The 15692-nt window shown below is 41.9% G+C and overlaps 1 protein-coding gene across 14 annotated transcripts in view; it reads right to left on the bottom strand.

Annotated features, from left to right (window-relative positions):
- Nucleotides 1-15692, bottom strand: part of lhfpl2b (LHFPL tetraspan subfamily member 2b) — a 171275-nt gene that overhangs the window by 69179 nt on the left and 86404 nt on the right. The window contains exon 1 of one of the 14 annotated variants that reach the window (XM_072547425.1): nucleotides 8175-8304. The exons of 12 other annotated variants lie outside the window; for them this stretch is intronic. The gene's annotated coding sequence lies outside the window, so the exon portion shown is untranslated. Of the gene's footprint in view, nucleotides 1-8174; nucleotides 8305-15692 lie in introns of those variants that run through there. One more of the 14 variants, XM_072547415.1, reaches the window with a different exon arrangement.

Raw genomic sequence — 15692 nt, 5'->3', positions numbered from 1 at the left:
GCGATAGGTGGAAGGAGGTTAAGGTGAGGGTGATAGGCCGGAGTGGGGGTGGGGGCGGAGAGGTCAGGAAGAAGATTGCAGGTTAGGAAGGCGGTGCTGAGTTCGAGGGATTTGACTGAGACAAGGTGGGGGGAGGGGAATATTGACAAGTGGTATGCCATAGAAATAAATGTTTGGACTTCAACAATTTATATCTATGACTTGGATAAAGGGACTGAATATAGATTGCTAAATTTGCTGACAATACAAAATTGGATAGGAAGGTAAATTCTGAAGAGGACATAAGGAGAAATGAAGTGAATGGGCAAAAATGTGGAAAATGAAGTATATTGTGGGAGAAGTGAACCTGTCTTATCTTAGCAGCAAGAACAGAAAGCAATTTACTACTTAAATGGACAGAGGTCACAGATCTCCAAGTTACAGAGGGACTTGGGTCTCCTGGTTCATGAGTTACAATTGGTTAGGCAAGTAGTAGCCATAAATGTGGCTAGTCGATGATTTCCATTGAGTTTATCTTTTGACAAAAGTCTATTGCTGACTTTATTGTATGTAATGCTGACATTTCACCTAACATGTTGGGAGATAGAATTTCAAAACTCATCATTTATTTACATTTGCCATCAAAGAATGAACTTTGTTATTACAGTCTACACAGCTTACAGCAGGTACAAAGCTGTTCACCTAAGATTCAGTGATTCCGTGCTGGAGTGTTAAGCATCACAGATCAAACCAATGGCCCCAGTAGCCTCCCAAGTGTACTCAGTGTTACTAAACTGAAATAAATCCAAATATATTAAGGGTTGCAGCAGATGACAGGTGCTAGAGCTGACTATTAAATGAAACTTGAAGCTCACTGTTAGTTTTTATCAAAATTTTGTTTTACAATGGTGAAACCCGTTCAGGAACTTTGAATACATCCAGCTCAGTGTCAAGGGGCAAGCCCTAAACAATATGGAGATATTCTGTGGACAGTAGTTTCAAGTCAAGTGTCATAATGACATTGACTCAGACAAAGTTCTCCACCTGAGTACCTGACCTTACCCCACTATCCTTTACTCACTTACCAGGGCAGTACATAAGCAATGGCACAATCCATTGCCAGCGTTCATCATCTGGCATTTCTCCAGCATTGTTTCAGATTTCCAGCTGTATTTTGTCTTTATCTGGGTGTCAGAGAGTTGTTGGCTGTTGTACTGTGGTAATGGAAATTTTATTGTACTGAGAGTTTATGATCCAAGGGAGCAAACATTAGCTTGCTTTGGTTTAGAAGAGTCAAAAGTTGATTTTTTGCTTTGGAAAAACCCATAGATTGGACAGCTTTGGCGGCATTTATCTGGAGTCAGATGTAAGCACAGTTTCCTGGAGAAAGGAGTTGGTTCAGAACTGTTAGAAAATAAGTTACCTCAAGGTAAAGGTTTAGTTTGAAAATTTCAGACCAGACGTATTTGGTTAGAACCTTAGGTGGATTATTTGAAGCTAAGAAAATCTAATCTCAGTTACATGAATAATCAAGGAAAAGGCTATCAAACATTCAAGACATGTAAATTAAAAGAAACAGACAAATCAAAGCTAGATGTGTGATAGAGAGGGAAGTCTCTGGTATTTGAGTACTCGAAAGAGATTGTATTGGGATAGATTGGAGTTTGTTTGATCGTGTGTTTCAAACTCCTGCCAATTGAGCTTCATGTAAACAGTTTGGTTTCTTCTACTTTATCTTCATATTAAAATCAAATCTGCAGTATTGCATACTAAGCTTTAAGCAAAAGGCTACCAGGTTTAAAAACAAAGATCTTTCAAACCAGATTTTAATCTGGGGTCTGACTCCCCCAGTAGGAACTTTGGCCGGGATCATAACAAAAGGGTTGGTGTCCCTTATACTGCATGACACAGGTCAGGTAGTGAGGTCAAGATTAATCGATTTTGACCACGGTAAAGAGCATGAGTTCAGAAAAGCATATACATGAAATGGGAGTTGTTACATGACAAAGCTTGATGCTGCAGTCAATTTTAATTTGAAGTAAAGGGCAATGTGTTGCCTACTAAAAGTGACATTACAGAATAAACCTTTTCAAAAAGCTACCAATGTTTTGAACTTCGTAAAAATGTTCTACATTAATGAAACATAAAGGGCATTCTTCATTAAACTAGCAGGGAAAATGAATCAATTATTATAATTATATTTAATGTGCTATGGTACATTTGATTAATTTTCTGAACATAGGAATTAAGGTTTTTCTGCATCTGGCAGTTTAACAAAAATCATACTAAGTTTAGGCTCTTATAGGCCTAAACTTTATTTTACTATAAAGCTATTGAACTCTGTCTTGAATGCACTGATGCTATCCACCCCACAAACTGCCCAGCCCGTGTTTTCACAAACCTCTGTGTAAAGGCATCAAAACCAAACTGATAGTTTTTTTCAGTTGTTTGCTAATCACGGAAAAAATTTAAGATTTTTACAGAATATGTAACAACCTTAGGTTAATAAAGAAAAACAGAACAATGATGGAGCACAATGCTTATTAATGAATTTCAGTAATGAAAAGGAACTTTTGCTAAACAAACGATGAAAGAAATAAGAACAAAATCGAAGCTCAAAAAAGGCACACACTAAGTAGAGACAAGGAGAGAATAACAAAATAGAATACAAAAAGTTAAGAGGGCAACCTAACAATCCAGAAAGCCAAGAAAAACTGCAGAATTAAATTATAATAGAATGTAAGAAGAGGCCTTAATGTACTTTAGACACAAGGAACAAAATGCAGGATAGAAATAGGGCCACTAAGGACACACATAATAAGCTCACTTAAAATGATTGCAGAAATAAGAAAATAACATTTTTGCCTCAGTATTTAGCCGGGAGATTAACCTGAAGGACAAGACAACCTCCCATCTACAGAATCCATCGACCAGGCCCGCTGTCAAGGAAAGGCCACCAGCATTCTCAAAGATCCATCCCACCCTGGTAATGCTTTTCTACAACCTCTACCATCAGGGAGAAGGTACAGAAGCCTGAGGACACGCATGAGCCTGTTTCAAAACAGTTTCCAACCTCCTGTTGTTAGAATACTAAATGGACTCACAAACACTTAGCATTCGCCTGTACCTGTGTTTTGGTTTTTGCTGCTGTTTACCGATTATTTACTCATCTATGCTACTTAACTATGTGATCTCCTGTATGGCTCGCAGGGCAAAGCTTTTCACTGTGTCCTTGATACATGTGACAATAAATTCAATTCAATTCAGTTCAAGACATTGAGAAAACATAAGGTATTCATGATTGAAATTATAACTAAGATAAACTTGAAGAGTAGATCAAAGTCTTGGTTTTTGTCTGGTCACAGTAAAGGAAGTTAGGAAATAATAGCAGATGCACTCTGTAGTTCCAACTGTAGCCTTCAATAAATGGTTGAAGGAGAGGAAAATTCTAGGGATTTGGAGGTAGAGCGGAGGAGTGGATCTCACTAGATTGATCAGTTGAAAGAGGTGATGCAGCTACATAGTCTAATAGTCTCTTCTGTGCTCTGCTATTTGATGACCATGATGAATGGGTTGCTGGCTCTTCCTCCCATTTCCACAGTTCCACCTCCCTCTCCATGTTTCCATGGACAGACCTAATTGACTGACCATGGTCCACCTCCTTGAGTGACTGAACCAGACAGTCCCGGATGGAAAATGCCCTGACCCCTAACTGATGGCTGTATGTATTTCCCTGACCACAGTAGCCAGAACCCCAGGTGTCAGTGCTATCATCTCAAAGGATTGGTTGTCACCTACTCCCTGGACTATAGAGCAGGGAAACATAATCACTGGAGACCTGACCATAGCCTATCCTGTGGACTGGTATCAGAGGTTGGTCCTTCCCAGATAGTGTGAGGACCTCCTGAATGATGGGCGCCTCCATGAACGTTAGTGTGGTCCACTCCCCTCAGACTGAGAGACATGGCTGCCAGCTCAACTGCACATGCAGTGTGTTTGCCACTTAAACTACTGGCACACGGTGCAGGTGTGAGATTGCTGTAATACATTGCCATTTACCCCAAGGCTGAGGGATGCTCACAAGCAAGGCACGCTGAACAGGCAACAAGTGAGCAAGTGAGCAGTCCCCTGAGATGCAGCCTGATTCAAGCTGTCAGCCAGGTTTCTCACTCTAGTTGCCCCTGCAATGCAGGCCAGTGCCTCCTAAGAGGGCTGCCAGTGGATCAGGGAGATGCCACGATGGTTGTGACAAGGGTTGACAAATGTCGGATGCAATACCCATGGGTGAGGGCTGGGTGCAGCTGCTGCCTCTGCATTGTGCCCTGAGATACTGTTTCGTGCTGAGCAACATGGAGCCAGTGGGGAGGTAAATTCACCAGGATTGCTCCGCCTCTGACATCCATGTTGAGAATTCTCCACATCTCTTTGTTCGGCATGTTTGGTAAGACAGGAGCCTGAATATTAATCAAGCAATTTGTATAATTAATAAAATGTTTAACAAATAATAATCCCCATTAACCAGCCACTCCTATTGAGACACTCACCTCGCCACTCATGAAAAGTATAAAAGACGGAGCAAGATGCTCCCAACAAGACAGGTCTCGCAGAACCTCTTGTCCAATTCTGCTCACATCGCTCAGACTCCTTTAAGATTCCCTGCGGTATAATTACATCCACCCTCCCACCAGTGATGGCACTGTAACACCTCAGTTATGTATCTGTCAGATCCCCTGTCTGTATTGCAATGAAACCATATCATACCAAATTTCTCTGCTTCACAAACAGTTATAATTTTTAACCTAATACTCTACAAAATGCGGGCAAAATGTAGGACTTAAGAACAGGAACTGAATTTCGTCTGTGTTGCTTGGTGCTTATTATCTGTTGCCTTCTAACCTTTATTGCTTGAGGACTGCACTTTCTTTTCACTGCCCATGTTGCAACACCATGGGAATATGGCTAGTAAAGTTCATTCATTCAAAGAAACAGGCACATAAACCCCAGACTAGAACAAGCATGTTATTCTATTGCAAATGGAAAATATGAGCATAGGGTCCTTACAATGGACAGTGATGTATAATATTTACCAGGCACCTACTGCTCCATTACTTACTCATGGAAATACATAACCATTCTGCAAACTGAGTTGAGTTGTTTGACTCTGAACTATCCGTAGATTTTTAATTCTCAGAGATCACCATCTACTTAGCAGCAATATTGCACTGAAAACCTGCTTTATGTTAAGCATCCCCAGATGTAACAAAAAGACCACCAAAGACCAGTGGACAGTGGTCTGTTTATACCAGGAGATTTGAATGTCTTTCTATCTCTGATGATGTACCTAACACTCACCTGACAGATGAGTAACTGGAACATTTATAGAATGCTCAATCTTGAGACCAATGAGGGAGTTGGGAGCTTAGGACAGGAAATGTTAATATCAAACCAACTGTTAGATAGAAATTAGTTTTGTTTGGAAAATGCATGTATGAGCCCATTAATGTTTTCCTTATGTTCCAGATGTAGCTAAGTGTTTTCTTTGTAACCTACATTGAGAGTGACCCTTTTCCCATGACTACAGTGGAGCTGAAGAATAAGAATTGCACTTTTTAACTCTAGTTTGTATTTTAATACCATCATTCCTCATAAAGCAATATATGAAAGTTTGTTGTACCTTCTAACTTTCAATGGTTTACAAGTTCCCTTGTGCTCAGGCACTCTATAAGATATAACATTGCTGTAATTTACTGGGTGGAGAAAGGTCACTGTACAAATCAAAGGATTAGAATGGCAAATAGAATACTGCATTGTTAACATTGTTAAAAACAACTTGCATTTATATAATGCCTTCCATGATCTCAGGACATACCAAATCATTTCATGGTCAATTAAGTGCTTTTTTGAAATCTAGTCACTTTTCTGTTTGTTGATTTTGTTTACAATACAGCGCAGAACAGGCCCTTCAGCCCTCGATGTTGCGCTGACCTGTGAACTTTTCTCAGCTCATCCCCCTACACTATCCCAAAATCATCCATGTGCTTATCTAATGATTGTTTAAATCTCCCCTAATGTGGCTGAGTTGACTACATTAGCAGGTAGGGCATTCCACGCCCTTACCACTCTCTGCGTAACCACTTTTGCAGTATCAAAAACCAAACAACCAATTTACGTTCACAAAACCTTCAATATTTTTCAGAAATGCTTTTGTTAAGCCCATAATTGGTATGTTCTGTCAGTTGTCCTGAAACACATATAATCTGCTCTTCTTAAAATACTTACTAATCCTTCAAGATTTCTTTTACATACTCGCAAAAGTCATGGACCTGGATTTTGCAGTAGTAATGACCTGATTAAAAGTGTTCACATTTATGTCATTATGTCATTCAAACTGACAGCAACCTCTAGAGTCTGCACAATCATAGTTAAATGTGGAAATACAGAAGTTGCTGTCAGTGTTTCTCTGCTTACCCATAGAGTGTGCTGTTGCTGTCTCCGAGGTTGCAATTAATTAGAACTTACTGAATTGACAAGAAATTGGGTTTTTTATGCTTTTCATCCATCTGTCAAAATCCTTTAAACAGCAACAGCTTATTGAATGAGGTGTAACAGGGTTTTTAAACAACTTGCTGAATTTATAACTAGTGCCGAAAACCATTTTTTTGACAGAAAATATTTTAGACTCAGAGATACACAGCACGCAAACAGACCCAGCAGTCCAGTTCGTCCACGCCGACCAGATATCCTAACCTAATCAGTCCCATTTCCCAGCACTTGGCCTGTATCCCTCTAAACCCTTCCTATTCATACATCCATCCAGATGCCTTTTAAATGTAATTGTGCCAGCCTCCACCACTTCCTCTGGCAGCTCATTCCATACACGCACCACCCTTTGTGTGAAAAGGTTTCCCCTTAGGTCCCTTTTAAATTGTTCCCCACTCACCCTAAACCTGTGCCCTCTAGTTTTGGACTCCCCCACCCCAGGGGAAAAAACTTTGTCTTTATCCTATCCATGTCCCTCACGGTTTTATAAACCTCTATAAGGTCACTCCTTTTGTGCAATGTCAATTTCTCTATTATGATAATGAAACACACACTTCTAAATAAATTTTCTTTTCCAGCAAATGATATTTCAGCTTCTACCAGAATTACAAATACAGATCTCAACAATTTAATTTCTATCAAGTTTCATTAAAAGTAGACAATTTTACATCTTGTCTCTGGGTGCATGTGACTAGCTGCTCTCCTTTTCACTGGACACAGAGCAACTGTTTTGGTCACCCACATCAAAGGAATTCTAGGAAAAGGGAAATCTGTGCCACAGAAATTGTTAGTCCTTTGTTAGTCCTACTTTGAGGCAATTGCTTCCCCACTGACATTCCCCCACTGCAACTACAGAAACTCTGGATACACCCCCAGAAATCCTGGAGTCAAACTGAACTCTAAATGTCAACTCTCTTCACAAATGCTGCTGGAACAGTTGAGTTTCTCCAGCATTCTCAGTGTTTGCTTGTTTCAGAGTTCTAGCATCTGATTTTAGCCCTGAAGAGTACTACATTGAACATAAGGTTGAATGTACAGAGAGCACTCACCATGCTTTAAAAAATAACCTACAAATCCACCCCAGTGAATGCAAGCTGCAAAGAACTAAACACTGTTTTCTCTGATGGACAAAACACAGCAAGAGTTGACAACCCAGGATATCTCATTTATCAGAGCAGGCTCACAATCCTGGAGGCAATGAAGCCTTTCTCTGCTGCACGGAGAGAAAGCAGAAACATCTTATTTGCAGAGTTTACTGTAGCGAGCACTCGCTGACATTTCACAAGCTTGCAACGAGCCCAGCTGGTCTGTTTTGTTTTAACCAAATTCTGTAGGGCTTCTACAAAGTAGTTATGTGCAATCTGTTGGTTGCTGAGTATTAGCAATGGTGTTTCCACAGTACTCTCCAGATGGTGTGTGTAAACGTCTGACTATCATTGCTGCCAATGGGATTACCAGCTGCCACAGACCGTTATCCCCGGCCCATCAATCAGCTTTCAGCAAAGCCTTTGACCTCTCGGGTTACCTTTCCACACCAACCCAGTCAACCGAAAGTTGCCTCTGGACATCTGCTAATCAAATTGTTTCTAAACCCCCTCTGTAACGATCAAACCTGCTTAGGCATGGCGCAAACACTTAAAGCAACATTCACTTACCTACCTATGGTCAGCTTTGCTGAAAGAAACCACGAATGTGTTGGTTTTCTCCACTCACCCACTGAATGGAGATTGCTGGCTGTGTGAACAAGTGCTTGATGATAACTCGTCGTTGTTTTTATGCCAATGAGTGCTGAGCAAGTGTGCGACTGTGCTGACAGTGCAATCACTGGAGCAGATGGTGAGAGTCAGAGTGGGAGTGAGAGCAAGAGGCCAAGCTTAAGACAGCATCGACTCATTGTTAAGCCAGTGAGGCACTGAGCTGATTTACTGCCTTTCACACAAAACAAGAAACCTTAATGAGAAAACAGGAATAATTGTAGAACGGGTGCCCAGAGTTAACTGGAATGCATCCTTTTGGAGATTACACTGCAGAATCGTAAAGGGGGACAGGGACAAAGGCAACAGGATAATAACGTGGTCCTGGATTTCAATTTCAGGGACTTTCCAGTACTACCTTCTCATCTCATCATTGCAGGAAGACGCAATTTTAACATTGGCTGACATTCCACCTCTTCCCTGTACAAATGTAGTTGGAAAACAGCAGGAAATCATGTTGTCTAGAGACTGCCCACCAACAGAAGGCAAGTGGCCATCCTGTGGGATCACACAATGGGAGAAGCTGCTGAGGGAGTGGGGAAGGCAGATCATGTAAGGACCATAACATCATTGGATACAGGAGTGGTATGAGACCATTCAGCCCATCAAGTCCACCTGGCTGATATGTTTCTCAACCCCATTCTCCTGCCTTCTCCTTGTAACCCTGATCCCCTTACCATCAAGAACCCACCTATCTTTGTCTTAAATACACTCAATAACTTGGCATTTGAAATTATCCCACAGAGGCCAGTATTCCACTGCCAAGTCACCCTTTATTAACACATGAACAGTCCTTGACTTTTGTACTTTATTTCATTATCTCTGACACTCATCCTTTTTATGTGTCAGCCAATGTCTCGTTACAATCACTACAGCCTCCTCTGCCTTCTGTGGCAATGTGTTCCACAGATTATCCATGCTCTGGCTGAAGAAATTCCTCTTCATCTCAGTTAAAAAGGGTCATCCCTTCACTCTAAGGCCCTCAGCTCCTAGATTCTCCTCGTGGAAACGTCTTCTCCATGTCCATTCTATAGAGGCCTCTCAGTATTCTGTATGGTTTCAAACACATCCCCCCCTCATCCTTCTAAATTCTATCAAATATACGCCCAGAGTCCTCAAATGCTCCTCATAGGACTAGCCCTTTATCCCCAGGATCATTCTTGTTAACCTCTTCTGGACTCTCTCCAATGTCAGCACATGCTTCATTAGATAAGGGGCCCAAAACTGCTCACAATGTTCCAAATGTGGTCTGACCAGAGCCTTATCCAGCCTCAGCAGCACGTCTTTGCTCTTGTATTCTAGTCTTCTCGAAATGAATGCCATCAGTGCATTTGCCTTGAGCTAAAAGCCAGATGATATTCCTGCAGAGCCCAGCAGGAAGGTTAAAATAAAAATATCTGACCTTCCAAAGCTTTGTTGTGTTGGTCTTGTGGGGAAGCGACTGCTGTTTCTTTCCTTTTCATCACTAGGACCTAATTTGCTGACCAAAATAGATAGAAGCATGACTGTGCTGCTGTGGGATAGCACCCATGCAGCTGACTTGGTGGAGCAAATAAAAATAGTGTTCGACCAGTTCCTGAAAGCAACGGAAAGAAACTGGAATGATTTTAACTGCCTACACACTGGTCAGTCAGGACCAAATTCACCCCTTTGTTTGAAAAAAAAACTACTCTTAAGCTCTCGTGTATTTAATTCTGACAAACCATAGCTTTGCTTCAAATGGTGGAAACCAGGGTTTAATGGTCAGGTATCAGCACATGAATCCAAGCAGCTATGGGAAATAATTACCAAAACAATACAAACTGAGGAGAATCAGTGCCCTGTCCCAGGTATGCCATTGCCACTTGATGAGACATGCTCTCGTGATCACGTTGCTGTGGATGGGTCAAAATGAATTAACTTTTCTGAGATTAGATTAGATTCCCTACAGTGTGGAAATAGGCCCTTTGGCCCAACCATTCCACACCGACCCTCCAAAGAAGAACCTGCCCAGACCCATTGCCCTCTGAATAAAGCGCCTAACACTACGGGCAATTTAGCATGGCCAATCCACCTGACCTGCACATCTTTGGACTGTGGGAGGAAACCGGAGCACCCGGAGGAAACCCACGCAGACACAGGGAGAATGTGCAAACTCCACACAGTCAGTCGCCTGAGGCCGGAATCAAACCTGGGACCCTGGTGCTGTGAGGCAGCAATGCTAACCACTGAGCCACTGGCAATCCTTAATTTTTAAACTATGACTTCTAGTTCTAGATTTGACCTGAGTTTTTCTTTGAGAATCTGCAGCCTCAGCTTCCAGTCACAAATTTCCCTTTAACCAGGCAACCGTGTGCCAAAAGCAGCAAGTCCAACCTTTCAGAAAGGAAGACAATACATCAAGCAGCAATACAGAGTGTCTCTCAGGTAGCACTCTCGAGTGTTTCGCTGTGCTGCTATACACTGACCCCAGCAACAGCAGTAGTTACGGCCTGCTACCTCCCCAATTGGATGTGAACATAAGAGGTATAGTTAGTAAGTTTGCAAATGACATAAAAATTGGAGATATAGTGGACAGCGAAGAAGGTTACCTCAGATTACAATGAGATCTTGATCAGATGGGCCAATGAGCTGAGGAGTGACAGATGGAGTTTAATTTAGATAAATGCGAGGTGGTGCATTTTAAGCAAATCAGAGCAGGACTTATACACTTAATGGTAAGGTCCTAGGGAGTGTTGCTGAACAAAGAGACCTTGGAGTGCAGGTTCATAGCTCCTTGAAAACAGAGTCGCAGGTAGATAGGATAGTGAAAAAGGCGGTTGGTATGCTTTTCTTTACGAGTCAGAGCATTGAGTACAGGACTTGGGAAGTCATGTTGCAGCTGTACAGGACATTGGTTGGACTACTTTTGGAATAGTGCGTGTAATTCTGGTCTCCTTCCTATCAGAAAGATGTTGTGAAACTTGAAAGGATTCAGAAAAGAATTCCAAGGATATTGCGAGGGTTGGGGGATTTGAGCTATAAGGAGAAGTTGAACAGGCTGGGCCTGTTTTCCCTGGAGCATCAGAGGTTGAGGGATGACCTTATAGAGGTTTATAAAATCATGAGAGGCATGGATAGGATAAATAGACAAGGTCTTTTTCCTGGAAATGGGTCTGGGTGGGTTACTCTTCAGAGGGTCGGTGTGGAATGGTTGGGAGTCCAGAACTAGAGGGCATAGGTTTAGGGTGAGAGGGGAAGGATATAAAAGAGACCTAAGGCGCAACGTTTTCAACAAAGGATGGTGCAATAATGGAATGAGCTGCCAGAGGAAGTGGTGGAGGCTGGTACAATTACAGCATTTAAAAGGCATCTGGATGGATATAGGAGTAGGAAGGGTTTAAGAGGGATATGGGACTAGATTTGGTTATCTGTCAACATGGACAAGGTAGACCGAAGGGTCTGTTTCCGTGCTGGACATCTCTATGACTCTAAGCCTCAAAACCAGTCTGCATCAGCAAGCAGTTTACAGGCAAGCCAGCATGCAACCAATCAGAAACCAAATCATGTAGGGTCAAAGGGTAGCAAAGGGCCAACAGCTAAGGCCACTGCTGACAAGTCCTGTAAACACTGCATTAATTTTTGATTGCATTGGTAATTCTTCAAATGATAATATTTTGCCATGTAATGAAATATGTTCCAAACATGTTCGTCAAAAGTGACACAAACACGATGTCTTGCCAAGACATCAAGTGGAATGCTCTGGGTTTCTCAAAACCACAAAATATTTCAATTAGGGATTTAGAAGAGGCTGTTGGTCAGTTTGTGCTGGACATGCTAAGCTTATTTTATTGCTGAAACCCCTGACCTTTTTTGATTTTTAATTCTGTTCCATTCAAATCTAGTTGTGAAAATTAGTTAACCAGGCAGGGCAAAACAAAAAAAGTCCAAAAGACCTTTGGATGTTGGAAATCAGAAACAAAAACAGAAATTGCTGGAAAAACTCAGCAGGTCTGGCAGCATCGGTGGAGTGACAAAGCAGAGTTAACGTTTCGGGTTCAGTGATACTTCTTCAGAATATAGCAACTACTATTCCAGGCAGTTTTAACTGTAGGCAAGATCAGAAGAAACTTATTAAAGCTAGTTTAGCTGGATATGCTGATTTTGGATTTTATAATTGAATAAAAAACATTTAGCTGCTTAAGACCATAAGACATCGGAGCAGAAATTAGGCCATTTGGCCCATCGAGTCTGCTCCGCCATTCAGTTGTGGCTGATAAGTTTCTCATTCCCATTCTCCCACTTTCTCCCCATAACCCTTGATCCCCTTGACAATCAAGAGCCTATATCTGTCTTAAATATATGCAATGACTTGGCTCCATAGCCTTCTGTGGCAATTCATTCCATAGATTCATCTTTATCTTTGTTCTGAAGGGTCTTCCCTTTACTCTAAGGCTATGCCCTCAGGTCTTAGTCTCTCTTGCTAATGGAAATAGAGTCATCTTCCAACCTCCATTCTGTCCAGGGTAAAGAAGTCTCTGGAGCAAGGAATTCTTACCCGCAGCCGTACAGGGCCCTGGTGACCCCATATCTGGAATATTGTGTGCACTTTTGACATCCTTATCCAGGAAAAGATACATTTCCCAAACAGGGAGCTCAGCAAAGGCGAGCCAGACAGATTCCTGGGATGGCAGGTTTGCCATATGAGAAATGGGTTGACTACATCTCAATTCACAGGAAACTGGAATAATGAGAGGGGATCTCATTGACTATAACATTCTGCCAAGGTTGGACAAACTGGATGTAGCGATGATGTTTCCTTAGGCTGCAGGGAGTCACAGTTTTAGTTTCCAGGGTAGAACTTTTTGGACTGAGATGAAGAGAAGTTTCTTCACTTAGAGAGTAATGACCCTGTGGAAATCTTGACCACATTAGTTGCTAGAGGAGAATCTATTTAAGAAATAAATAGATTTCTAAAAGTGTCAAGGAGTGTGGGGAGTACGGAATCAAGATAAAGCATCAGCCAGGATCCTGCAGATCAGGCTCAATGAGCTGAATGGCCTACTTTCTACATTTTTATGAAATCCATATTGCCAAGTGATTACATTTCAATTAAAAGCTAGTCTAATGGTTACGATGTAACAGTTTTTATTAAAATTCATCTCGTTCACTGATGTCCTTTAGGGAAGGAAATCTGCCATCCTTACCTGGTATGGCCTACATTTGATTCCAGACTCATAGGAATGTGGTGTACATTTAACTGGCCTCTGAAATGGCCTAGCAAGTCACTCAATTGTACCAAAACCACTACAGAGGCTAACAAAACAAAAGAAACCAGGCAGATCCCCCAACCCTACCCTTACTGCCCTATTGACCCTGCAAAATCCTCCTTACTGACATCTCAGGACTTCTGACAAAATTGAGGTAGTCATAAATACCAAATCATACATAACAGACACTACCATCACCAGCCCTGCTTGTGTCCTGTCCCACCAGAAAGGACAGACCTTGTAGAGTTGGGAGGGACTTAATCAGGTAATCCTCAACACTGACTCCGGCAAACTAAGGTTTCCCCTTGAGTACCATCTACCATAATTTATAACAGCCATAAACCAGTATTTTCTCCACTCTGCCATTACCAGCAAGCTAGGAGGTGAATCCTGGTTCAATGAAGGGTGCAGTAGGATATGCCAACAGCAATAACTAAAAGTGAAATGCCAACCTGTTGAAGCTACAATGTGGGAGTGCCTAACACCAGAAGCAGGATGCAACTGACAGGACTCTGTGGTCCATAAACTAATGGATCAGATCTAAGCTCTGCAGTTCTGCCACAGCAATCATGAATGGTGGTGAACAACTAAATGACAAGCAGCAGAATGCAGCTCCACAGATATTTCCATTCTCAATTATAGAAGAGCCCAGCACATCAATGCAAAAGATAAGGCTGAAGCATTTGCAGCAATATTCAGGCAGAAGTGTTGCGTGGATGATCCATCTCGGCCTCCTCCAGTGACCGATACAGATAGTAGTCTTCAGCCAATTCAATTCACACCACGTGATACTAAGAAATGGCTGCTGGCACTGAACATAAAAAAAACTATTGGCCCTGACATCTCTCTGACAATAGTACTGGAGGCTAGTCATGCTCCTAACCAAGCTGTTGCATATATCTACAACATTGACACCCACCTGATTATATGGGATATTGTTCAGATATTGTCACATCTATATAAAGCAGGACAAATCCAACCCAGTATATTCCTGCACTATCAGTCTACCCTTGATCATCAGTAAAGTGATGGAAGATGTTGTCAACAATGCTATGAAGCATACTTGTAAGGGAATACCTTGCTTTACCCCTTACTGACAATCAGTTTAGGCTATGCCAGAGCCAATCAGCTTCTCACCTCATCACAACTTTGTTCCAAACATGGACCAAAGAGCTGAACTCCAGAAATGAGATGACAGTGACTGTCCTTGACATCAAGGAACCTGAGCAAAATGGAGTCAATGAGAATCAGGGAAGCTAGGGCTGGTTGCTGTGATATTTAGCATAAATAAGGATTGCTCTGGTTGGTGGAGATCAATTACCTCAGACCAAGGAGATTACAGAAGTTTGTTAGGATAAAGTCCTAGGCCCGATTATCTTCAGCTACTAGGTCAATGGCCATTTCTGCACCATTTAGTTACAAGTAAAGATGTTTACCAATGACTGCACGATGTTCAGCACCATTCATGACTCCTCAGATACCGAAGCAGTCTATATCCAAAAGCAGCAATGCCTGGACAGTATCCAGGTTTGGATTGAGAAGTGACATTTATGTCAGAAAACTGTAAGTCAATTACCCCACCTCCAATGAAAGAAAATCTAACGATTTCCCTTTGATATTCAATGGCATTACCATCTCTTAATCCCCTAGTATCAACATCCTGGGAGGTTCCCAGTGACCAGAAAGTGAACTAGATCAGGTCAGAGGCTAGGGATCGTGCATTCCAACTCCCCAAAGCCTGTCTGTCAACTAAATGGCACAAGTCAGGAGTGTGATGAAATGCCTTCTACTTGCCTGAATAAGTGCAACTCCAACTCCAAGACGGTATTTCTGCAGTACATCTTGTAGATACTCCACACTGCTGCTACTGAGTATTGGGTGGTGGAGGGAGTGAATGCTTGCAATGAGAAACAGTCATCTCAGAAAGTGGGTATTTTCTGTCATATTCTGAATCTGTGACTTTTAGATGGTGGATGGGCATTGGGTAATCAGGATGTGATTTATTCACTGCAGTATTCCTAGTCCCCAACAGGCTCTTGAAGCCATTGTATTTACATGGCTCGTCCAGTTCAATTTCTGTTCAATGGTAAACAACAGGATAGTGATGGTGTGTAGTGATGGCAATGCCGTTGAATAGTGAGAGTTGATGGTTAGATCCTCTTTACTTGGAAACGATTATTGTCTGGCACTG

This window comes from Chiloscyllium punctatum, chromosome 2, assembly GCF_047496795.1.
Source record: "Chiloscyllium punctatum isolate Juve2018m chromosome 2, sChiPun1.3, whole genome shotgun sequence".
NCBI classification, from domain to species: Eukaryota; Metazoa; Chordata; class Chondrichthyes; order Orectolobiformes; family Hemiscylliidae; genus Chiloscyllium; species Chiloscyllium punctatum.
This window is presented reverse-complemented; position numbering and strand designations above follow the sequence as displayed.